Source organism: Vulpes vulpes, chromosome X (genome assembly GCF_048418805.1).
Source record: "Vulpes vulpes isolate BD-2025 chromosome X, VulVul3, whole genome shotgun sequence".
Taxonomy (NCBI): Eukaryota; Metazoa; Chordata; class Mammalia; order Carnivora; family Canidae; genus Vulpes; species Vulpes vulpes.
This window is the reverse complement of record NC_132796.1, coordinates 105723988-105748661: the sequence shown is the minus strand read 5'-3', so window position 1 is coordinate 105748661 and position 24674 is coordinate 105723988. Positions and strand designations below refer to the sequence as shown.

The window sequence follows — 24674 nt, the reverse complement described above, 5'->3', positions numbered from 1 at the left end:
GCTAGTTGGCATATCCATCAATTTTATGTGGTTACCACTGTGTATGTATGTGTGTGTTGAAAAGATTTAAGATATATCCTTTTAGCAAATTTCAAGTATACAATACAGTATTATTCACTATAGTCATCCATGCTGTACATTATATCTCTATAACTTATTTATCTTGTGTAACTGAAAGTTAGTATGCTCTGACCAGTATCACCCCATTTCCCCTGCCCCCGCTCCAGCCCTGGCAACCACTATCCTACTGTCTGCTTCTATGAGTTTGACTATTTTAGATTCCATACATAAATGAGATCATGCAGCACTTATCTTTTTGTGTCTGGCTTACTTAGCATAATATTCTCCAGGTTCACCTATGTTGTTGCAAATGGCAGGATTTCCTTCTTTTTAAAGGCTGAATAATGTCCCATTGTGTATACCCCACATTTCCTTATTCATTCATCTGTCAAAGGACATTTAGGTTGTTTCCATACCTTGGCTATTGTGAATAATGCTGCAGTGAACATGGGGGTGCAGATATCTCTTCACAGTCCTGTTTTCAATTCCTTTGGATACATACCTAGGAGTGGGAATGTTGGATCTAGTTTTAATTTTTTGAGGAATCTTCATACTGTTTTTCATAATGACTGTAAAAATTTACATTCCAACCAATAGTGTACAAGGGTTCCCTTTTCTCCACATCCTCATAAATGCTTGTTATCTTTTTGTCTTTTTTACAATAGTTATCTTAATATATGTTTTTATATATATTTTTATAATCATCCTGATAGATGTGAGGTGATCTCATTGAGGATTGATTTGCATTTCCCTAATGATTACAGATGCTGTGTACCTTTTCATGTACCTGTCTGCTATTTGAATTTCTTTTTTAAAGAAGTGTAGATTTGGGTCCTTTGCTGATTTTTAAATTGGGTTATTTATATTTTTGGTTTTGAGATGTGTAGGTGCCTTACATCTTTTGGATATTAATCCCTAATCAAATATATGGCTTGCAAATATTTTTCCCATACTATAGGTTGTCTTTTCTTGATGTTGGTTGTTTCCTTTGCTGCGCAGAGCTTTTTAGTTTGACATAATCCCACTTGTTTATTTTTGCTTTTGCTGCTTGTGCTTTTGGAGTTATATCCAAAAAATCATTGCCAAGACCAATGTCAGGGAACATTTTCCCTGTTTTCTTCCAGGAGTCTTGATTTCAAGCTTTATGTTTATTAAGTGTGTAATCCATTTGAGCTGATTGTTGTGTATTGTGTGAGATAAGGGCTCAGTTTCATTCTTTTACATGTAGATATCCAGTTTTCCTAGCACCATTTGTTGAAGAGACTATTGTTTCCCCATGGTGTAGTTTTGGCACCCTTTTTGGATATGAACTGACTGTAAATATCTAAGTTCATTTTTGGGTTCTCCATTTTATTCCATTGCTGTACATGTCTGTTTTTGTAGCAGTGCCATTACAATTGCTTTACAATATAGTTTGAAGTCACATTCAACATACTTTCTGTTGGATATGTAGTTACATGGATAAATGATAATAAAAAAAAAAGTTGAGGACCCAAAGGTGAGTAAGACTGTCCTTGCATTCATGGAACTCACAGTCATTGAGACATGAGAAAGAAACAGAATACTGCAACATAGTATAAGAACTATGAGAGAAGATGGAAGTGAGAACAAGAGGCTTTGGTTGCCCACAAAATGTATATTTAATTAAGAATGGAGAAGCATATTTTCTAAGGTAACTTACTGGAGAAGATGGTGATGCCCAAGCCAAGTCTTGCATGACTGACTATTAGGAGTGAATTAAGCAAAAAAACAGAGGAAAGGCATTCCAGAAAGAGAAGTCAGTATCCAAAACAATAAGCTGATACTAAGAGAGTCGAAATGGGAATTCTGGAGGTAACAAAACAAGAACTTCAATAGGATAGGAAATTTCATTTTTAGTCCTAATGTGATATTTCATCACCTCTTTGAACAATTCAGTTCAGAATTTACCTCTATATGGATGGTATATTTCTTTCACTTTATAACTCCCTGAGGAAAGTTCCCTGAGGAATCTTATGATTCCTGAATGTTTACTATCAGTTTTATTCATTTGACAAATACATTTCAAATGGCTCAGCTTTTACAAACATCTACATGGCACTGATGGATTAATATAGCATTGATGCAGTAGTTTTACTATATGTTTAATACTGAAATTGGCCCAACCCTGGGCTTCTCAAGATGACTCTCTTACCCATGCACCCTGGAGCCAGCATACCATAAGAATGGAAACTTGTGGCTTTCTGAATAATAGCACATGGCAACACCACTTAGGTAAACTTAGAGATCTCAGGGTTATAAACTTATCACCCCCTTCTAAACACTTTTATGGCAGACCACTGCCTTAAACAATAAAGCCTAATTTCCTATGAAAAATATCAAAAAACCTGGGATAAACTCCCCCAAACTACTACTTCAGGCATGTTTCCTTAAATTTTTCCTCCCCTTCATACCCTGAATGCACCGACCATGACAGAATTCCTTGTCATTGCCAGAATGTGTTCTGTAGAGTTTTAGTTTTGCTAATGTATCCTTCTTCCTGAAATTCCCTTCCTCATTGCACCCCACCCCTCTATGGCTCCCTTACTTAGTATTTAATATATCACTTCTTGGGATCCCTGAGTGGCTCAGCGGTCTAGCGCCGCCTTCAGCCCAGGGAGTGATCCTGGAGACTGGGGATCAAGTCCCACGTCAGGCTCCCTGCATGGAGCCTGCTTCTCCCTCTGCCTCCCTCCCTCTGTCTCTGCCTCTCTCTCTCTCTTTCTCTCTGTCTCTATCTCTCATGAATAAATAATAAAATATGATATTTAAATATATCATATATATATTATATCACTTCTTTTTGAGCTTATTGGGCTTTATTTCTAGTAGGGAACACTTAATCCTATTGGACGGTAGTGGTTAATACTGAGTCCAACAGGACATGTTCAAATTAAAGCTCTACCTTTTTAAATAGCTGTGAAACCATGCATCAGTTAATTGACCATATAAAGCCTCTGTTTCCCCATCTGTAAGATAGAAATAATTATAATGCCTTTGTCATAGGGTTGTGGTGATGATTAAATGACATAATGATAACACACTTCACGAAGTGGCTGGCACATAATAAATACGCATTAAATATTGAACAAGTACTCAGTAAATATAAGTTCTTTCATTAGTATTTCTCTAGGTATCTCTTCCCCTTTATAGATTTGGCCCTTCCAAAACTGTCTGGGTATGCACAGTACCTGTCACAAGCTTTGTAAATCATGAGGACCCAATAAACAGAGGTTAAGATGAATTAATTCTGAGTGGGGAAAAATTAGAGAGGAAGACAAACTATGAGAGACTCTTAACTCTGGGAAACAAACAAAGGGTTGCAGAAGGGGAGGTGGATGGGGGGGTAGGGTAACTGGGTGATGGGCATTAAGGAGGGTGCACCATGAGATGAGCACTAGGTGTTATACTATATGTTGGCAAATTGAATTTAAATAAAATTTTTAAAATAAAGTAAATATAAAAAATTAAAAATGCCAATTCCTCTTATTTATTAAAAAAAATGAATTGATTCAAAATGAGATATGTGGTCAGTTCCTTAGTGGATAAAGACTTTTATGAACATATGAGAACTTGTACTGAGCCAATTTTTCTTTCCAAACATATATTTAACTATAACCAAAACTTTCAATTCTTCTAGGTTCCATAGCATTCTGTAAACACGATATTATCTGGGTATCATGTGACTTCTTACGGGGTTTCAGATTATGAAATATTGTGAGGCTTTTGACTAACAGAAAAAGATTTGTAGGAAATTTCAAATTTACATAATTGGTTCTTGTTTTTCTTTTTTTTTTTCTATATTTAGAGTTCACTGAGTGAAATAATTTCCTAGTCACAGTTGAATGGAAAACCATAGTCAAGCTACAAATTAGAGTAAAATACTAGCTTCTTGATATATTTGTTCAAAATGCAATTTCCCTCTGCTCCCAATATAATTTACCAAATAAGTACAGTCTAATTACATGTCAAATATTTTTTTCTTTTTGTGATGAACCAAGATATTTTTCTACCATCTAGTGATTACTTGGAATCTTGCCAGCTAGGAATCATATACCAACTGCTGAACATCCCACTCAGAGTCTCCGCACTCAACACAAGAGGCTTAGGGAGTGTTGAAACATACATCCATTAGAGCTGGATAACAATCAGAGGGAACAATGTACAAATGGCTAATAAATGCTTAGAGCACAATTTCAAAAGCACAAAGCCATTTGTTTTTCTTATCAAATTAAATATTCCAAAGCATTATTTAAATAAATGTCTCTGGTTCTGGGCATACTGTGTAGGTCAGCACACCAATATAGCCCTGTATTAGAAATGTATGTATTTACTTATGTTGCAGAAAGTAGAATAAAGGCACAAATACAAAGACATTTTCCGAAGTCTGTGACTCTGAGTTGGCATTCTTGAAAGTAGTTTTGAGGGAGTCTCAAAAGTCTTTAAAGTTTTGTTGAAGATTGCATTATTTGATTCAGACCTCATCATTCCAAAAGTGTATGTTGCAGCAGTGTCCTTCCAAACCCAAATTTGAGCAGAACTGTGTAATTTGCCTTGGGCTGCAGAATAAGATGGAAGTGACAGTGAGCGAGTTCCAAACCTAGGCCTCAACACGTTTGCTTATTTCTGCTTGCTTTTAGACCTTTGCTGTTGCCAGAACATAGCTCAGGATAGCCCACTGGACTCCAAAGGAGGATGAAGGAAAAGTGGTGCAGAGTTGAGACCATAGCAAAACTCAGCCTAGATCAGCCAACTCCCAGGTATGTGAGCAAGCAAATCGGAGATTGACAGAGTTGCCCAGGCTATCCCAGATTAGATCAACCAATCCTTGGATGTGTGAGCCAGTACATCTGTGATAAGAACTGTCCAGCTGAGCCTGACCTAGATACACCAACCCTTAGATGTATGAGCAAACAAAATTGTGATTAGCAGATCTGTCCTGCAGCTTCCAGCCTTGATTACTTGAGCCACAGTGTTGTGAGCCAAACAAAATGCTTACCATTTATGCCACTGAGATTTTGTGTTGGTTTGCCACATAGTGCTACTGTGGCCATAGTTGACTGATAAGTTGTGTACAAACATGTAAAAAGTTCTGTAATATTATGTCATAACAAGAATTCTATTATCACGAGTGAAGACCAAACAGATTTACATTATCTATATCTATTTATGTTACCTGTATTTATTATCATGAATGAAGACCAAACAGATTTGCAGAATATTACACAGATGTGTACAATCTGAATGATTTTATTTCCATCTCTCAACCTGTTTACTTATCATAACTCTAAAACTAACTATATTGTCTAATAAAAATTGTCAGGAATTAAGCCAACTATGAGAATCTAAATTCCTGAAAATCTAAATCTAAATTCAGAAAGCTCTTGTTTTAAATCACAATTTTAGGCATCCAGTTGTTTATATGAAAGTTACTCTTCAACATTCAGCCTTGGATTTCGGAGGAAGAGGATACGTGGAGTTATTGTACACAGTCCTGGAAGCCATATCTGTGCAGATTTCTACATATTAACATGCAGTTAGCATTTGACCTGAAAGGGCTGGGAATGACCATCATAAGGTATTTCATGTAAGGCAATGAATAATCTGAAAATAAAATTTTAAAAGGTTTCATCCACACAAAAAAATTTTAAAAATAAAAAGTTTCATTCACAATAACATTAAAATGAAAACATGCTCAGGAACAAATTTGACAAAATAAGTGCAAGTCTTATATACTGAAAACTATAAAAGGTTGTAAGAAATTAAAGAAAATTTAAATAAATGGAAAGACATTTCACATTCATGAATTCAAAGTCTTAATATTATTAAGATGGCAAATTGATCCATAGATTCACTGCAATCAAATTCTCAGGTGGCTTTTTGGCAGAAATTGACAAGCTATCCCTAAAATCCATGTGGAAATGCAAGGAATCTGGAATAACTCAAAAGATAGTGAGAACAAAGTTTGAGGGCTCACACTTCCCAATTTAAAAGTTAGGATAAGGCTACATTAGTAAACAGTGTGGTAGTGGTGTACAGTTAGGCATATCAATTAATGGAACAAAACTGATGGCAAATCGAACTCCAATAAAAAAAAATACAAAAAATTTTTTAAAATAAAATTATTTTGAAAACATTAAAAAAACCTGAAATTCTTGAAATATCCTTATATTTGTGGTCAATTGATGTTTGACAAAGTTGTAAAGTCCGGTTTTTTAAATTAATTTATTTTTTTGTGAAGTCCTTTTGATAGAGAATGGATTCTTTTCAATAAATGGTCCTGGAACAATTGGATAGCATATGCAAAAAAATGAACTTATACCACTTACCTCACACAATACACAAAAAGCAATTCAAAATCTAGCATACCAAATGAAAGATATAAAACTATAAAAAAATTTAGAAGAAAGTCTTTGTCTCCTTGGATGAGGCAAATTCTTTTTTTTAATTTTCTTTTCTTTTTAAGCAATCTTCACATACAACGTGGGGCTTGAACTCACAATCTGGAGATTAAGAGTCACTTGCTCTATTTACTGGCTGAGCCAGCCAGGTGCCCCTTGGCAAATTCTTAACTATAACTCTAAATGCATGGTCCATAAAAGAAGATACTGATAAATTGGACTTTATACAAGAAGTTTTTATGCTTCAATAGACAACATTAAGAAAATGAAAAGATAACTTACAAACTGGGAGAAAAATATTTGCAAGTCATATATCTGCTAAAGAGCTGATACAAGAATAATTAAAGAACTCTTCCAACTCAAGAAAACAACCAATTAAGAAATAGGCAAAAGATTCGAATGGACATTTCAGCAAAAATGATACATGGATTGTAAATAAATACATGAAAAATGCTCAATACCATTACTCATTATGAGAATGCAAATTAAAACCACAATGATAGCCCCTAGAATGGACATACATTGCTGGTGGGAATGTAAAATGTTGCAGACAATTTTAAAAACAGTTTGACAGTTTCCTGGATAGTTAATCATAAACAAACCACACAACACGACAATTCTTGTCCTCGATATCTACGAGACACGAAAACATGTTCCCGCAAAGACTTATGATGGAATGTTTATAGAAACTTTTTTTTCATAACATCTACAAACTGGAGTCAGTCCAAGTATCTTTCAACTGGTGAAAGGATAAACAAAATGTGGTTTATCCATACAATGCAAAACTATTCATCAATAAAAAGAAATAAACTATTTATAATTCTGCAACATGAATGAACCTCAAAAACATACTGTTAAATGAAAGAAAGCCAAATGCAAAATATTATATATTGTATGACTCTATTTATATGTAATTTCCAGAAAAGATGAATCTATAGAGACAGAAAGCAGTTAGCTGGCTACCTTGGACTGGGTCTGGGAGTGGGTATTGATTGTGCATGGACATGAGGAAACTTTTTGGAGTGATGGACATATTCTTGAGCTAGACTGTAGTGATAGTTGAACAACTATGTAAATTTACTAAAAGTCATTTAAATCTGTATTTAGAAGGGGTAAATTATATACTATAGAAATTATGCCACAAGAAAGCTATAAAAAATGGCACATGCCCATATTTATGCTACCACCCCAAATCACATTAAAACAACAATAAAGAAATACCACACATAAAAACCACAACAGGGATGCCTGGGTGGCTCAGTGGTTGAGTGTCTGCCTTTGGCTCAGGGCATGATTCCGGAGTGCCGGGATCGAGTCCCACATTGGGATCCCTGCATGGAGCCTGCTTCTCCCTCTATGTCTCTACCTGTCTCTCATGAATAAATAAATAAAATCCTAAAAAGAAAAACCCACAACAACAAAAGAAAAAGATATTTGAAAAATATACAGTGGATGGAAGATTGGTAAGTGAGTTAACAGAATATAGAGAACGTAAGCTTAGGTAGCTATGGAGGGGAATAACAACAAGAAGTGAATTAATCTTTCTTTGTCAAAGCAAGGCTTTGATTTGGGGCCCCAAGTACTTTGGAAAGCGTGGGTGGACTTGAGGGGATAAGAAAGCATAAGGACTGGATAGAAATATAAAGAAAATGCTGTTAGACTTCCTGGTCTCCAGTACCAACTCACGTGGCCACATGTCTCTCCCAAGAGGTTAAGTGACATAGGTTTATTTTCTGGAAAAATTGTACACGCTAAAGAGGTTCTAGACTGTCTCATGTGATGTTTAATCAGTGGAAAACTTAGAATATTCCTCATTCTAAGGTCTTAAAAGCTTATGGTGAATTTTTAGGATGTGAATAAAAGTCACTGGTTCAGTAGAAACTGAAAAATAAACTTTCTCTGTGACTAAAATAGTAAAAATTGATCATCAGTGGAAAAACGTAAATTTTTGGAGATAATCAGGTTGAGGAAGCTCCTTTCTACTACTAGGTTTGTAGTTTTTTCCTTTTTTTAGCATGAATGGATGTAAAACTTTGTTAAAGGCTTTTTCTTCATCTATTGAGATAATCATATGATTTTGTCAGTTGGTGTGGTGAATTCTTCTGATTGATATTTGAATGTTGAGATAGTCTTATATTTCAGAGATAAACCCTGCTTGGCCATGATGCATTATCCTTTTTATGTATTGTTGGATTCTATTTTTGTGCCTCACATCTATTTTGTGTTTCATAGAGGACTTTTGCATTCATGCTTATGAGGAGTATTGTGTAATTTTCTTTTGTTGTAATGTTTTTGTCTGGAGTCCTTAACAGTATAATGCTGGTCTCATAAATTGAGTTAGAAAGGGTTTCCTCCTGTTATATATTCTCGAGGAATTTGTGTGGAATTGTTATTATTCTTAAACGTGTGATAACATTTGCCAGAGTAGCCATCTGGACTGGAATCTTTCTTTGTTGGAAGTTTTTAAACTACACATTCAATTTCTTTGAATAACATGGCATTATTCAAGTTATCTATGTTTCCTTCGGTGAATCTTGGAAGCTCATATCTTTTGAGGGATTTATCCATTTCATCTAAGTTGTAAAATGTATTACCGTAGTGTTGTTTGTAGTATTCTCTATTTTTTATTTTTTGTTTTTATTATTTTTTAAAGATTTTATTTATTCGAGAGAGAGAGAGAGAGGCTGAGACACAGGCAGAGGGAGAAGCAGGCTCCATGCAGGGAGCCTGCTGTGGGACTGGATTGAGGATCTCCAGGATCAGGCCCTGGGCTGAAGCCGGCACTAAACTGCTGAGCCCCCAGGCTGCCTGTATTCTCTATTTTTTAAAAAAGATTTTATTTTTAAGGAATTTCTACACCCAACATGGGGCTCGAACTCACAACCCCAAGATCAAAGAGTCATGTGTTCCTCTGACTGAAGCCGCCTGGTGCCCGTGGAGTATTCCTTATGTCCTCTTAATCTCTATATTGTCTATGGTGATTTCTCCTCTTTCATTCCTTACATTTGTACTTGATGTCTTCTTTTGCTTTTGGTCAGTTCAGCTAGTTTATCAATTATATTCAGTATTTTATTTATTAGTATTTTTTAGAACATAACTTTTTTTGAGAGAGCACAGGCATGTGAGTGGGGGTAGAAGGGCAGAGGGAGAGGGAGAGACTTAATCAGGCTCCACGCCCAGGGGGGAACCCAACACAGGGCTTGGACCCCATGACTCTGAGATCATGACCTGAGCTGAAATGAAGAATTGGACGCCTAACCAACTGAGCCACCCAGGTGCCCTTAAACAGACTTTTTAAAGGAACCTGCTTTTGGTTTCATTGATTGACCATTATTTTTGTTTCTCAATTTTACTGTTCTCATCTTTTTATTTTTTCTTCTTGCTTTTTCTTAAATTTGCTATTCTTTAGCTGGTTTCTTTTTGTGAAATCTTAGGTCTTTGATATAAAATCTTTCTTTTATGATATAAGCCTCAAATAATACAAATTTTCCTCTCAGCGCTGCTTTTTTTTTTAATTTTTATTTATTTATGATAGTCACACACAGAGAGAGAGAGAGAGAGAGGCAGAGACACAGGCAGAGGGAGAAGCAGGCTCCATGCACCGGGAGCCCGACGTGGGATTCGATCCTGGGTCTCCAGGATCGCGCCCTGGGCCAAAGGCAGGCGCCAAACCGCTGCGCCACCCAGGGATCCCTCAGCGCTGCATTAGTTATGTCCCACAAACTCTGGTTATGTTGTGTTTTTGTTATACTAAAACTCAGAATATTTTCTCATTTCCTTTGTGATTTCCACTTTGACCTATGGGGAGTTTCCTGAATACTACTTTTTCTGATGTTTCGCTTAATTCTACTACAGTTAGGGAATATGTTTTGAATAGTTTGAACTATTTTAAGTTTATTGAGCTTTTTATGACCCAGAATATTGTTCTATCCTTGTGAATGTCAGTTGTATACTTTTCTTAACAATACCATATAAAGAACTAACGTTTTAAATTTTGATGGGGTCCAGTAGGAGTTGCTGGTTGTTACTCAGTTGCCCTAATACCCTGCAGAAAGATAATAAGAAACTAAGGGTGGTTAACAAATGGCTAAAGGCCATGTGTGAGAGCCAGGTAGTTTGCAAGGAGGCTTCTACCTCTGCCAGTGAAAAAACAGGCATAGCTGAGGAACAAATTCAGGATCTGCTAGTTAGGATCTGACAGCTCCACTCCAGAGATGTCTGAATTGTCAGCCAAAGGCAAATCTGTTGTTGGGAGGGTCCCTGGAACATGAGATGTAGATATCTGAGAGGATGCTCTTGAGGATTCTGGCTCTGTAGATTCCCCCTAAACTCCTCAGAGCTTGCAGAGATGGTCCACCATGCTGGAGTAAAAGCTAGTACTTCTCCCATGAGGGAAGAAACTGAAGTATTCTCCAATGCAAGGCAACAGGTGCCCCTCAGTCCTCAGAGTTGCCTCATCTCCTCTCCTGTTTGCCTGGGCAACAACTTAGGGTTAAATATGAGCATAACATAACTTAGGATGCAATGGGTCTGATAAGTAAGAAAAGGATTACACACTGAAGGAGCTGAAAGAATTTGCTAGCATGTCTTGTAGAAGCCATACTACTGTCTGGGATTGGATCTTAAGGGTGCTTCTATAAAAGAGCTGGGATGCAAGATTGGATTATGGAGAATTAATTGACTCAGGGCATTTTCTTAGAGCACAAGATTTAACACCTTGGCAAGGACCCCTGTGCATGGTACAAATTCCCTTAGTGTGTCTCTTAGAAACCTGGAGAAAGGGATCCCTGGGTGGCGCAGTGGTTTGGCGCTTGCCTTTGGCCCAGGGCGCGATCCTGGAGACCCGGGATCGAGTCCCACATCGGGCTCCCGGTGCATGGAGCCTGCTTCTCCCTCTGCCTATGTCTCTGCCTTTCTCTCTGTCTCTCTGTGACTATCATAAAAATAAATAAAATTAAAAAAAAAAAAAAAGAAACCTGGAGAAAGATACAGCTGATGCTTTAGGAAATAGATCCCAGAGTTTCCCTAGCAGGGGGTAGAGGAAGGACTAAAAAGACTCAGGAAAGTGGGATATATTATGTAGGGCCACAAAACCCACCAAAGAATTGTATTTCACAGGGAACCCAAAGGACTAACCAAGGTTATTAGGAATGTGCTAGTGTAAGGGATACTAACATCATTAAGAAATTAAATGGTAGCTCTCTTCTGCAGGCCAGGAATGATGGTAGAAGAGGTGATCACAGAGTTTGGTTTGTTAACAGTCATGAGGATGACGGGTAATTGAGTAATAAAGGCTTGGAGCCAGAACAAACACATTCTTCAATAAAGGTGATTTTTTTTTAAAAGAGAGTTATTTGGGTGATTCTAAAGTGCATCTAGTTTTGGGATCCCTAATCTCTGGTGACCAGCCCAGTGTTTTTCTGTTAAATCATTATGGCCCCTCTCTCATTTATTTAACTCTGCTCATAAACCGACAATTATTTTTCTCCTATAACACAAGTAACTGTTCATTGTAGAAAGTTAGGGTGAAGGAGATCAAAAAGTAGATTTAAAAATTTGGGGTATCACGTATAACACTGAAATGAGCTGAATCTCTATGTATTTCCATGATTATCTCCTTCAGATAAATTCCAAGAAGCAGAATTTCTGTGTCCCGGCTGATGTATATTTTTAGGGTTTTTTGGTGCATGCTGCCAAAATGCCTCCAGAGATTCACCAGATGACTTTCCCAATTTCAGGAATCAGGATTCCCATTCCCTACTTCATTGCCTACACTAGTTATAATTTTCTATGGTTCTGCCAGTATGATAGGTGAAAATTGTCTTTATTTACATCTCTCTATTATTTGTGAGTTTGAACTTTTTCATGGTTTGTCTTCGTGTTTGTTTGCCTTCTGTCTTTCCTTTTTGAATTCATATAGTTACCAAGTTGGGAAAAATGTTACTTTTCTTCTTTTTGACTTGTAATAGTGGTTTGCACAGTAGGTTTCTTCCCCCTGATTTTTCATTTGACTTCAATTTTCTTCACAGTATTTTTTCCTTACGTAAGATTTTGTTGGTTTGCTGATTTTTGTGACACCACGTATGACAACTTTCCTTTTCACATTAAATTGACATGACATTTTAATCATATATTTATATTTGATGCATTCTTCAATATCTCTCAAGAGTTTCTATTGTATTTCATTGAGCACACTCTTTCTGTGGTAATATTATGCTTTTAAAATCATTTTGTGGGGCCATCTGAGTGGCTCAGTTGGTTAGGTATCTGCCTTTGGCTTGGGTCATGATCCCAGGGTCCTGGGATTGAACCTCGGGTCTGGCTCGCTTGGCAGGGAGCCTCCCTCTACCTGCTGCTTCCCTTCCTTGTGCGTGCTCTCTCTCTGTCAAATAAATAAATAAATACAATCTTTTAAAAATTAAAATAAAATAATTTTGTAATACAAGTACCCTTTAAATTTTTTCTTTTACACAATTTCTTGATGGGTCACATTTATTCTTTCTGATGAGCGTAAGATTACTTTTAAGTCCCAGAGTAATTCCGCTGTTTTCAAAATTGCATTCAATGTATAGAATAATTTGGAAAAAAGTTAACATATGGGAAATGGCACATCTTCACATTTAGTAACATGTCATGAGACTTCATTTACTCTTGTGCAGTTTTGTTTCCTTAAATAGGTTTTGTGCTAATTTGGTGTATTTTAAATATTTCTTAATAATTTATTCTTAGAATAATCAAGTTCTTAGAATTATCTATTCCAATAATAATATTAGAGTAATCCAGTTCTTATTTCTTCTTCCTGCCACCCTCGTCATATGGTTCTCTTCATCACTAAAAATTTTATTTAGTGGTCTTATGCTAACAGCCACTTCCTTGGCCTACCAAATAAATATACCATACTTTTCTTTTTTGCCAAAACAGAAAATGGACAGATATATAGGAGAATTCAGAAGGAGGGAAAACACTAAAATAAATGGATGTCCAAGTCAAGGATGGTTGTATTTTAGGGCCTTAGAGTGGATACTTGATGAAAGTTTGACTCGTTGATTCAATAAAGTGCTTTAATTGATTCTCAGGGTTTGGTGTAGTAGATTGTTAGCTCCTGTCTCCAGGCAGTGGTTATTATAAGCCTGGCATTTCACTTCGATGACGAGGAAAAACTCCCTTCAGCAACTTGAAAAGCCATTTGGGCGGAGGACAGAGATGGCAGCACTCAGTGTGAAAGTGTTTGAGGAAAGCAATCACAGTTTCCATCAGAGGTATCATTCTCATTATTGAGCTTGAGATCTTAATGGAATTGTACGGCATTGTATGTATTTGAGTGTATGAGTGTGCTTAAGGGATGAAAAGAAAAACAAAATAATGTGAACACTTGAAAGATATACTAGTTATCTAGTTTTTTAAAAATTATTTGTTTTTCAAAGCAGCTTCTCAAACCAAGAGAATAAAGCCTGTGATTCTTTGGTGTATGTTCTGGCTCTTAATTATTTACAGTTCAGCATTTTATCATATACTCCCTTTCTTTGAGGGGGTTATTGGTGTGGAGAATGTTAATTCCATCTTCCCAAAAAGGTTGTAAAATCACTGAACGCATAGATCCACAGAGAGAGAAACACTTGCATGGCACTCCGTGGTTGCAGTCCCCGTAACAAGGTGTAAATGCAGTTAGACTCAAATAGTGCCAATTTTTGACTAGTTCTTCCATTTTCACTTGCTGTATCTTAAATGTGTGTTCAGATTTGCATTTAGATCACACCTTGGCTATTGCATGAAGGCCATATTTTAGAGAGATGAGAGTGGAGACGGAGAAAAGTTAAGGTACCATTGCAACAGTGCAGGGGGAGACACAGGAGGAGCTTGGATTAGGTAGGCTAGTTAGACTAGCATGGAGAAGAGGGTACAGATTTGAGACCTGCTTAGGAAGCAAAATATGTGGGATTTGATTAGTATAGGAAGATGCAGTCAGAGATGATTGCTAGAGTTCATTTGAAGCCAGGAAATTTAGATTTGAATTTTAGTGGCTTCTTAGTTAGTTGGCCACTTGGGGATTTATTTAAATGGTCTTTGGTCTTGTTCCCTCATTCACAAAATTGGAGATAATAATACCTGCTGCATAAGGTTGTTGTGTGGATTAAATTGAATACATAACAATGCTTTGTCAATTCTAAAGCACTACATAAAATTTAGACATTATTTACTTCATTAAAAATGCTATATCTTGGGGTGCCTGGTTGGCTCAGTTGGTTAAGTGGCTGACTCTTCATTTCAGCCCTGATGATGATCTTAGGGTCCTGGGATCAAGCCCCATATTGGGCTCTGAGTTCAGCGAGGAGTCTGCTGTCTGCTTCTCCCTCTGCCCTCCATCCACAAATCACTCACTTGCACTCTCTCTCTCTGAAATAAACAAACAAATCTTAAAAAAAAATACTGTATCTCAAGAGGGTACTGATAAGATATTTATAGATCCCTGTACAAAATAGATCAAATAATGAAATCTGTATCTTTTTTTCCCTTGCTGTGTGAGGATATCTAAAAGGAGACATCGATGAACTATTTTCAGTATCATATAACTTGTTTCTCTTTCTGCCTAAAAAGACATTAAGGTCTAAGAAGGAAAAAGAAAGAAAGCTAGAATGTCAACCATTTCTTAAGCCCTAGCTCAAATTCTAGATTCTTAATATATTTGGTGGTGAAGTCACCTTCTCTCCCTTGGCCTTGTTTTCCCCATCTGTAAACTAGAGTATGGGTCACGGTCTTATTTTTACACCTGGTAATAACTACTTCTTAACTCCCAACATCTGTATTAGTCCACTTCAAGAAGAGCTACTGAACTAGTTTCAGCCCTTGCCAAACTAATGGAAAGGATAAGCTTCTAGTTGGAGAAAGTAACTCTCATGTTCCTGCAGCTTCATCTGGAAATAATGAGTGGTATAATTTTTCCTTTGCCCTTCTTCCCCAAACAACAATTGGAGTCTGGTATCTCAGAGGCTGATTTGTCCTAAATCCATGATTAAATATTGTTATTTCCTATAGTGTGGCCTCCTTGTTTTCCTCCATGGCAAAAGCTTTCTTCTTGGGACACCTGGGTGGCTAAGTTGGTTGAGCGTCTTGACTCTTGGTTTCAGCTCAGGTCATGATATCACGGCTGTGAGACCAAGCCCAGCATTGGGCTCTGTGCTCAGTGCAGAGTCTGCTTGAGAGTCTCTCCCTATCCCTCCCCCTCCCCCTCCACCTCTCTCCACATGCTCTCTCTCAAATAAATAAATAAAATCTTGTAGAATATTGTGAAAAAGTTTTCCTCTCTCCTTTCCACTCTACTATTAAAGGTTAGTCTTCCCATTCTTTAAGGCCCATCTCAAATTTTAGCTTCTCTGAGATTTTTCCCTCTTCCCCAGCGTTTGCTTTTTGATTGCTGAAATCTATAATAGTCTGTTTAGTGACTAACCCAAATTAACTTGTAAAGACATGTATTCCTTTTCATTTCTCTGAAATCTCTGTTCTTTAGCTCGTGTTCAGCTAGTGTTTTGACAGAGATCTCCTTGTCCTCCCAGAGCTAAAACAAACAAACAAATGATCCCTCATTCCTGCATTGCAGATTGTCTCTGTGCTAGGGCACTCCAACACTTAAGCTTACACTGGTTCTAGGAGCCAGCCCAAGATCAAACCTTAGGGTATTCTTTTTTTTTTTTTTTTAATTTTTTATTTATTTATGATAGTCACAGAGAGAGAGAGAGAGAGAGAGGCAGAGACACAGGCGGAGGGAGAAGCAGGCTCCATGCACCGGGAGCCCGATGTGGGATTCGATCCCAGGTCTCCAGGATCGCGCCCTGGGCCAAAGGCAGGCGCCAAACCGCTGCGCCACCCAGGGATCCCACCTTAGGGTATTCTTAGAACTTTTAGAAGCCTACTAAGTCTTGCCCAGGACACGCACATGGCTTTCCAAATTACCACAGGTGCACACCTGCTTTCAACTATCTTTAGTTTCACAAAGAAACTGTCCTCACCACCTTTCTAGCCTGACTCTGGAGTTCAGCAGACCAGAAATGAGTCCCTTGTGTCAGTCTTCCAGAGGTTAGATCCAGCATTCACAGTGGTTTGGGTGGAGGGACTCTGTGCTGCCCTGTCCAGAACCTGGGACTGTGGTCCCATAGCGGAAATGCAGGTTGCCACTACAAGAGAGCAACACCACTACCATGGAGTGGGGGGGGGGGGGACGCCACAAAACTTTCTTTTCTTTATTTAAATTGTCTTTTTCTTGATTCAGTGTTTGTTTGGTTGCTTTAAAGTTGTGACTGTTTTCCAGAACCCTGACAGGGTTGGTTCTGACAGTTTCTGCTTGTTTTTGATGTTTCTTTGGGGGCAGGGGTAGATGTAAGTTTGGAGCTGCCTACACAATCATTTTGTTGATGTCACTCACCTATACTGTCTTTTATAATTACATAATTACCTTAACTTGTGCTGTGTGTGTGTGTGTGCGCACACACGCACGTGCATACACATGTTCTTGAATTACTGTCTCGGCTTACTAACTTTCAGCCTGAAAAGCTTACTTTAATATTTATTGTATGGAAGGTCTGCTAGCAGTGAATTCTCAGTTTTTTTTTTAATGTGGAATGTCTTTATTTCCTCTTCATTTTTTAAATATAGTTTTGCTGGATATAGGATTCTTGGTTGACAGGTGGTGTTTCTTTTTTGAGCATTTTGAATATGTTCTCATACTGCTTTCTGGCCTCCAATGTTTCTGATGAGAAGTCAACTATTTATCTTATTGGGACTCCCTTCTAACCAGTGAGCCATTTTTCTCTTACTGCTTTCAATATTTTCTCCTTTTTGTTTTTTCAGCCCTTTTGCTATTATGTGTATGTTTTGGGGTCTCTGCTTTTATCCTATTTGGAATTTGTTGAGATTTTTGGATATGTTAATGTTTTTCAAGAAATTTGTCAAGTTTTTTTTAAAGATTTTATTTATCTATTCATGAGACACACACAGAGAGAGAGAGAGAGGCCAAGACACAGGCAGAGGGAGAAGCAGGCTCCATGCAGAGAGCCCAATGCGGGACTCGATCCTGGAACTCCAGGATCACACCCTGGGCCAAAGGCAGGCACCAAACTGCTGTTCTACCCAGGGATCCCCAAATTTGGCAAGTTTTGAGCCATTATTTCTTTTTAGAGATTTATTTATTTATTTATTTATTTATTTATTTATTTGAGAGAGTGTGTGCACATGCAAGTGAGCATGAGTGGAGGGAGAGACAGAGGGACAGGGAGAGAATCTCAAGCAGACTCCATACTGAGCATGGATCCTGACACGGGGCTCAATCTCATGACCTTGAGATCATGACCTGAGCTGAAATTAAGAGTTGGATGCTCAACTGACTGCACCACCCAGTTGCCTCAAACCATTATTTCTTTAAACATCTTTTTTTTTTTCCCTTTTCTCTCTTCTCCTGTGTCATTCCCATTGTGCTAATGCTGGTGCCCATATAGCAGTATCCCACATTTCTGTGAGGCTCTCTTCATTTTTCTTCTTCTCTCTGTTCTTCAGATTGCATAATCCCTATTGATCTACAGATTCACAAATTATTTCTTCTGCCAGTTTATGTCTCCTGTTCAGCTCCTCTCATGAAATTTTTGCTTTAGGTATTTAACTTTTCAGCACCAGGATTTTCATTGAGTGCTCTTTTATAATTTCTACTTTTTATAGATATATTCTCCATTTGCTGGACATTGTCACTTAACTACCTTTATTAAGTGTGGTTCCCTTTACTTCTTCGAATATGCTTCTATTTTTATAAAAGCATTTTATGGGATCCCTGGGTGGCGCAGCGGTTTGGCGCCTGCCTTTGGCCCAGGGCACGATCCTGGAGACCCGGGATCGAATCCCACGTCGGGCTCCCGGTGCATGGAGCCTGCTTCTCCCTCTGCCTGTGTCTCTGCCTCTCTTTCTCTCTCTGACTATCATAAATAAATAAAAATTAAAAAAAAGAGAACCCTTATTTAAAAAAAATAAAAGCATTTTATTTATTTATTTGACCAAGACAGACCATGAGCAGGGGGAGGGGCAGAGGAAGAAGCAGACTCCTCACTGAGCAGGGAACCCGATGCAGAGCCTGATCCCAGGAACCTGAGGCCATGATCTGAGTGGAAGGCAGATGCTTTGAGCCACCTGGGCACCCCGTGAACATGCTTTTAATAACTACTTTGAAGTCTTTGTTAAATAAGTCATCTGTTCCATTTTACAGGCTGTTTTCTGTTGCTGAATCTTCCTCTTTTGTGTGCATCAGTCCATCCTGTTTCATAAACTATTATGGAAACTGGACATTTTAGATAATATACTGTAGCAAGTCTGAGTGCTGACTGCACTCATAGCCTCTGGTCTTGTTATTATTGTTTTCTTGTTTATTTGGTGACCTGCCAGATTACTGTAGTGAAGTCTACTTCCCTTGTAATATGAAGCCTCTGATGTTGTTCCCTAGAAGGTATGGCCTGCTGTGCACATAGTCACCCTAGGATGACAGTGGTCTCAGCAGGGCTCCCTCTGATTATCTCTTTCCCTGACTACATGCAGATGATGATAAGCTCCATTGATTGCAGGTTTATTACTCTACTACTTTAATTTTGTAAACTGACAAAGTAATTCCACTTTACTTCTTTACAGAACACTCTCAACTCCTGGAGAAAGAGGTTGCAGAAAGCATGGTGGCATTGGCTCTCAGAGGAGTCAAGACCTTGGGGGTTAGCAGGTATGACTTTAGCACAGTGACAGTTGAGCAGTGGTAATAGTTGTAGTGATGCTGATGGTAAGAAATGGGTGGTGAGGTTAGAATTTGACTGGGTGACCGACACTGAGATGGGCACTTGATGAGATGAGCACTGGCTGTTATTCTATATGTTGGCAAATTGAACACCAATAAAAAATAAATTTATTAAAAAAATTTTAGAAAATCCTATTGTAAAGGGATGACAATGATTAATAAACCAAGTCTTCTGGCATTTCCTTCCTCCCACTTGCTAAAGAGAATTCTAGTTTCTTGGTATGTGTCAGTCTCTTCTTCTCCTGTACCCTGGAAAGACAGCTCTGCCTTACCAGATCCATTCTTGGTGCTTTGTGACATAGAATAAATCAAGGGTAAAGGGGGAGAGGGGTGCCTGACTGGCTCAGTTCGTAGAGCATATGACTCTTGATCTTGGGGACATGAGTTCAAGCCCCATGTTGGGTCCAGAGCCTACTTTTAAAAAGAGTAAAGAGAGAGAACAAGAGCATAAGGCATTAATAGGAAGCATACAGAGTAGAGTGCTGGACGGATGTTTTAGGGATTATGAAAAGAAGAGCTGTGACTTACGAAGGAAGTGGATGAAATAGAAATGGGACATTTTAAGGAAGTGTTGATACGGCTTATGAATATTCACAGATATGCTGGTTATTCTCCACTTGTTTGTACAGAGTCATTCTCCACCCTTCTCTGCTCTGCTTTGTACCCCTGGAAGCTCTAGGCACTGCACCTCCTGGGTCTGTAGATGGGGCTAGGGTCAGATTCAGTCATTGGGAGGCACTAGCATAAGGTCAGTGGATGAGAAAAGAGAGAAGTGGGGGTAGGGCTTTTTCCCTTCCTATCCTTTGATGGCTACAGCTCGCACTGAGTTCTAGTGACATCACTTCCCTTCCCTGGCTCCTTCAGTCCTAGGCATGGTAGCAGCTTCCCTCTGCTCTTACTCTCCAGGCCCTTTATCCTCTTTGTTGGATTCTTTTAACCTGCCTAGCCCTTTGTGAAAATGACCTCTATATTAAACCTTCCTCACTTACACTCTTTGAGTGTGCCATCTGTGGCCTGCCGGGACTCTGACTGATACAGCAATATTTAAAAAATACAAATAAAAACTTGGCTTGTTTTGAAATTACTCATCACTGTATAGGCTCTTTTTGGCTACCATCTAATTCCAGGAATAAACACAGAATAACAACCTTGTATATGTCTTACAATATAGGATAATTGCAGTTTCTTATATAAAGTTCTATAACCCTAGCTAGGAAGGGTGCATGATAAAATGAATTATATTTCTTGTAGAGTTTTGAGGAAATACTGGGTAAATTTAGAAGGGAAATAGATTCCATACTTATTGCTCTATCTGTGGGCTTCATGATTTTAGACACGTAATTTGATTTCCTAATGGCTCTGACTCATCTTAATGAAGTCAGCTAATGCTTTCCTTTAATTTTAATGGAAACTAATTTTATTCCCTTCTTGCCTTTCTAAATTCTAATTTTTCCCCTATCACCAAAAGAACTGTAGCTAAGATGTGTAGACTTCCTGGGCCCTAGAATCAGTATTTAGGAGGTTTAACAATAGTATATAGTTATAGAACAGAATACTTATTACAAGAAATCCTGGTATACATAGTACCTTTGTGGAATGTTGATTGCAAACCACACTTAAAATTTCAGCTCCTTGGGTAACTTTCAGCTCTTCCTAGTAATTGGCTATTAACACAGGTTGACCAATGAGAAGATGGTTGGACAAATAAGAGTTGTGTCCAATTCATGCTTTCCTTGGCTCTTCATAAATCATCACTTCTTTCCACTTTTTTTTTTAGAGAGAGAACAACCAGAGGGGCAGAGGGGGAAAGAGAGAGAAAATCTCCAGCAAACTTCCAGCTGAGCATGGAGCCCAATGCAGGGCTCGATTTCACCACCCTGAGATCATGACCTGAGCCAAAATCAAGAGTCAGATGCTTAACTGACTGAGCAACTCAGGCACCCCACTTCTTTCCATTTTTGTACAAGACTTTCTGCCTTTGCTCAATAGGGACATTCATGAGAAGTTGCATATGGATAAAGGCTATTCTAAAATGCACAATTGAAAAAAAATCCTAGTGTGAGTCTTTTTGTTAAAAAATAGTTTCTAATTTATCTTCAACTGATCCAACATAGGGAATTCCAGTGTTATGTATAAACTATGCTACATTTGTAACATGTTTGCTTTTCTCTAGCATTTCTGAAAGCACAGGCAGGGCCTATTTAGAGGAACAAATTGACTTGAATAAGCATTTGTAACTTTCAGCTATTTTTCTGAACTAAATTCTGTGTAAGGTCTGAGCTTTAGGCCTCTATTCCATTAGGCTTGTCTAAAAGAAAACTTTGTGGCTGATTCTAGACAAGGGAAGTAGGACTGCCTGCTTGGCAACACCGCTGTTTGCACCCTTCTTGCTTGGTCTTCCTCCTCTCCATCCTCACAAAAAAAGGCTGCTTGCAAAGAATTTTAGCTTGTCTCTTCAATTCATAAACTTCTCCAATCAGTCAATATGTGTGTGGGTCTTTATGAAGCATTTGGGGAAAAGCTGTGGGGCTGCTGAGTCTCCTACAGCATACCCTACTCTGACAAGCCCATCTGGTTGAATTCTTCAATGTAAAGATGCACAAAGCAGACCAAGGAACCTTGAGAGTTCATTAAATTTTCCTTCCAGCGTCTTGTAATAACATATTAAATGTTCTGGTTTAATGAATTGTTTATTGTAACCTCCCTTCTATACACCCCAGATTGTTAAAGGAAATCCTTTCAGAGCCACAAGGCAGCAATGGTTTATCTTTAGCTATAGACTGGAGAAAAAAAATGTCATGATCAGTTGCCCTTTACATTTTTTGGACTTCTTGGGCCCATGTCTGTGTCTGTGACATAAGCCCTTGGACTCCAGGAAGCCAAGAAAAAAAAATGTGGGCAAAGTGTAGGGGATGTTTTTTTATTATTATTATTGGAGTTCAATTTGCCAACATATAGCATAACACCCAGTGCTCATCCTGTGAAGTGCACCCCTCAGTGAGCGTCACCCAGTCACCCCATCCCCCGCCCACCTCCCATTCCACTACCCCTTGTTCGTTTCCCAGAGTTAGGTGTCTCTCATGTTCTGTCACCCTCAGATATTTTCACTCATTTTCTCTCTTTTCCCTTTATTCCCTTTCACTATTTTTTATATTCCCTAAATGAATGAGACCATATAATGTCTGCCCTTCTCTGACTGACTTATTTCACTCAGCATAATACCTTCCAGGTCTATCCACATCGAAGCAAAAGGTGGGTATTTGTCATTTCTAATGGCTGAGTAATATTCCATTGTATACATAGACCACAGCTTCTTTATCCATTCATCTTTCGATGGACGCCGAGGCTTCTTCCACAGTTTGGCTGTTGTGGACATTGCTGCTATAAACATTGGGGTGCAGATGTCTCAGCTTTTCACTGCATCTGTATTTTTGGAGTAAATCCCCAGCAGTGCATTTGCTGGGTAGTAGGGTAGCTCTATTTTTAACTCTCTGAGGAACCTCCACACAGTTTTCCAGAGTGGCTGTACCAGTTCACATTCCCACCAACAGTGCAAGAGGGTTCCCCTTTCTCCACATCCTCTCCAACATTTGTTGTTTCCTGTCTTGTTAATTTTCACCATTCTCACTGGTGTGAGGCAGTATCTCATTGTGGTTTTGATTTGTATTTCCCTGATAGCCAGTGATGTAGAGCATTTTCTCATGTGCTTGTTAGCCTTGTCTATTCTGTAAATATCTGTAAAATCCATCTGGTCCAGTGTATCATTTAAAGCTCTTGTTTCTTTGGACATGTGCTTAGAATATCTGTCATTTATAGAAAGCGCTGTGTTGAAGTCTCCTACTATTCGTGTATTGTTATCTAAGTATGTCTTTACTTTACTAGAATCCTATGAGGGAAGTACAAATGTCTCCATTCTACAGATGAGAAAATGGAGGCTGGAAGAGTTTTAATTACCAAAGATCTCACTGTTAAGTAGAAGAGGAAGAATTCAGATTTGGTTCTATGCTCTTCAATGTCAACCTACACTATCAACAACTCATTTGGGAAGGTAGTTATATAACATCTCCAGGGACAGAAAATCAAGACAAGACCCAAATGTAGAAAGAAGCTTCTCTTCTTCTCCTGAATGGGCACATATGGCAAAAGTACTAGATGAGTCAGGAGATTTGCATTCAAATCCTGGATCTACCACCAATTAGCTATGATCTCAGGCAATTTTTTTTTTATTTTTTATTTTTTTGATCTCAGGCAATTTATATTAATTCTCTGAACTTCAATTTCCTCAACTGGGAAAAACTGGGAGAAAATAAGTCTTACCTCACAAGGCTGCTGTGAAGTTTAAATAAGATGCTACATTTCAAAAAAAAAAAAAAAAAGATGCTACATTTCTGGAAAACCACAAACTACCAAAACTGGAACTGGAAGAAATAGAAAACCTGAACAGGCCAATAACCAGGGAGGAAATTGAAGCAGTCATCAAAAACCTCCCAAGACACAAAAGTCCAGGGCCAGATGGCTTCCCAGGGGAATTCTATCAAACGTTTAAAGAAGAAACCATACCTATTCTACTAAAGCTGTTTGGAAAGATAGAAAGAGATGGAATACTTCCAAACTCGTTCTATGAGGCCAGCATCACCTTAATTCCAAAACCAGACAAAGACCCCACCAAAAAGGAGAATTATAGACCAATATCCCTGATGAACATGGATGCAAAAATTCTCAACAAGATACTAGCCAATAGGATCAACAATACATTAAGAAGAAGATTATTCACCATGACCAAATAGGATTTATCCCCTGGATGCAAGGCTGGTTCAACACTCGTAAAACCATCAATGTGATTCATCATATCAGCAAGAGAAAAAACAAGAACCATATGATCCTCTCAATAGATGCAGAGAAAGCATTTGACAAAATACAGCATCCATTCCTGATCAAAACTCTTCAGAGTGTAGGGATAGAGGGAACATTCCTCAACATCTTAAAAGCCATCTACGAAAAGCCCACAGCAAATATCATTCTCAATGAGGAAGCACTGGGAGCCTTTCCCCTAAGATCAGGAACAAGACAGGGATGTCCACTCTCACCACTGCTATTCAACATAGTACTAGAAGTCCTAGTCTCAGCAATCAGACAACAAAAAGAAATAAAAGGCATTCAAATTGGCAAAGAAGAAGTCAAACTCTCCCTCTTTGCCAATGACATGATACTCTACATAGAAAACCCAAAAGCCTCCACCCCAAGATTGCTAGAACTCATACAGCAATTTGGAAGTGTGGCAGGATACAAAATCAATGCCCAGAAGTCAGTGGCATTTCTATACACTAACAATGAGATTGAAGAAAGAAAAATTAAGGAGTCAATCCCATTTACAATTGCAC

At 38.2% G+C, this 24674-nt stretch overlaps 1 long non-coding RNA gene across 1 annotated transcript in view; it reads left to right on the top strand.

Moving 5' to 3' along the window:
* LOC140596207 (uncharacterized) overlaps nt 1-24674 on the top strand; it is a 189838-nt gene that overhangs the window by 100864 nt on the left and 64300 nt on the right. Inside the window, exon 2 of the long non-coding RNA XR_011998241.1 lies at nt 4719-4838. This is a non-coding gene — a long non-coding RNA (uncharacterized lncRNA). The remainder of the gene's footprint in view (nt 1-4718; nt 4839-24674) is intronic.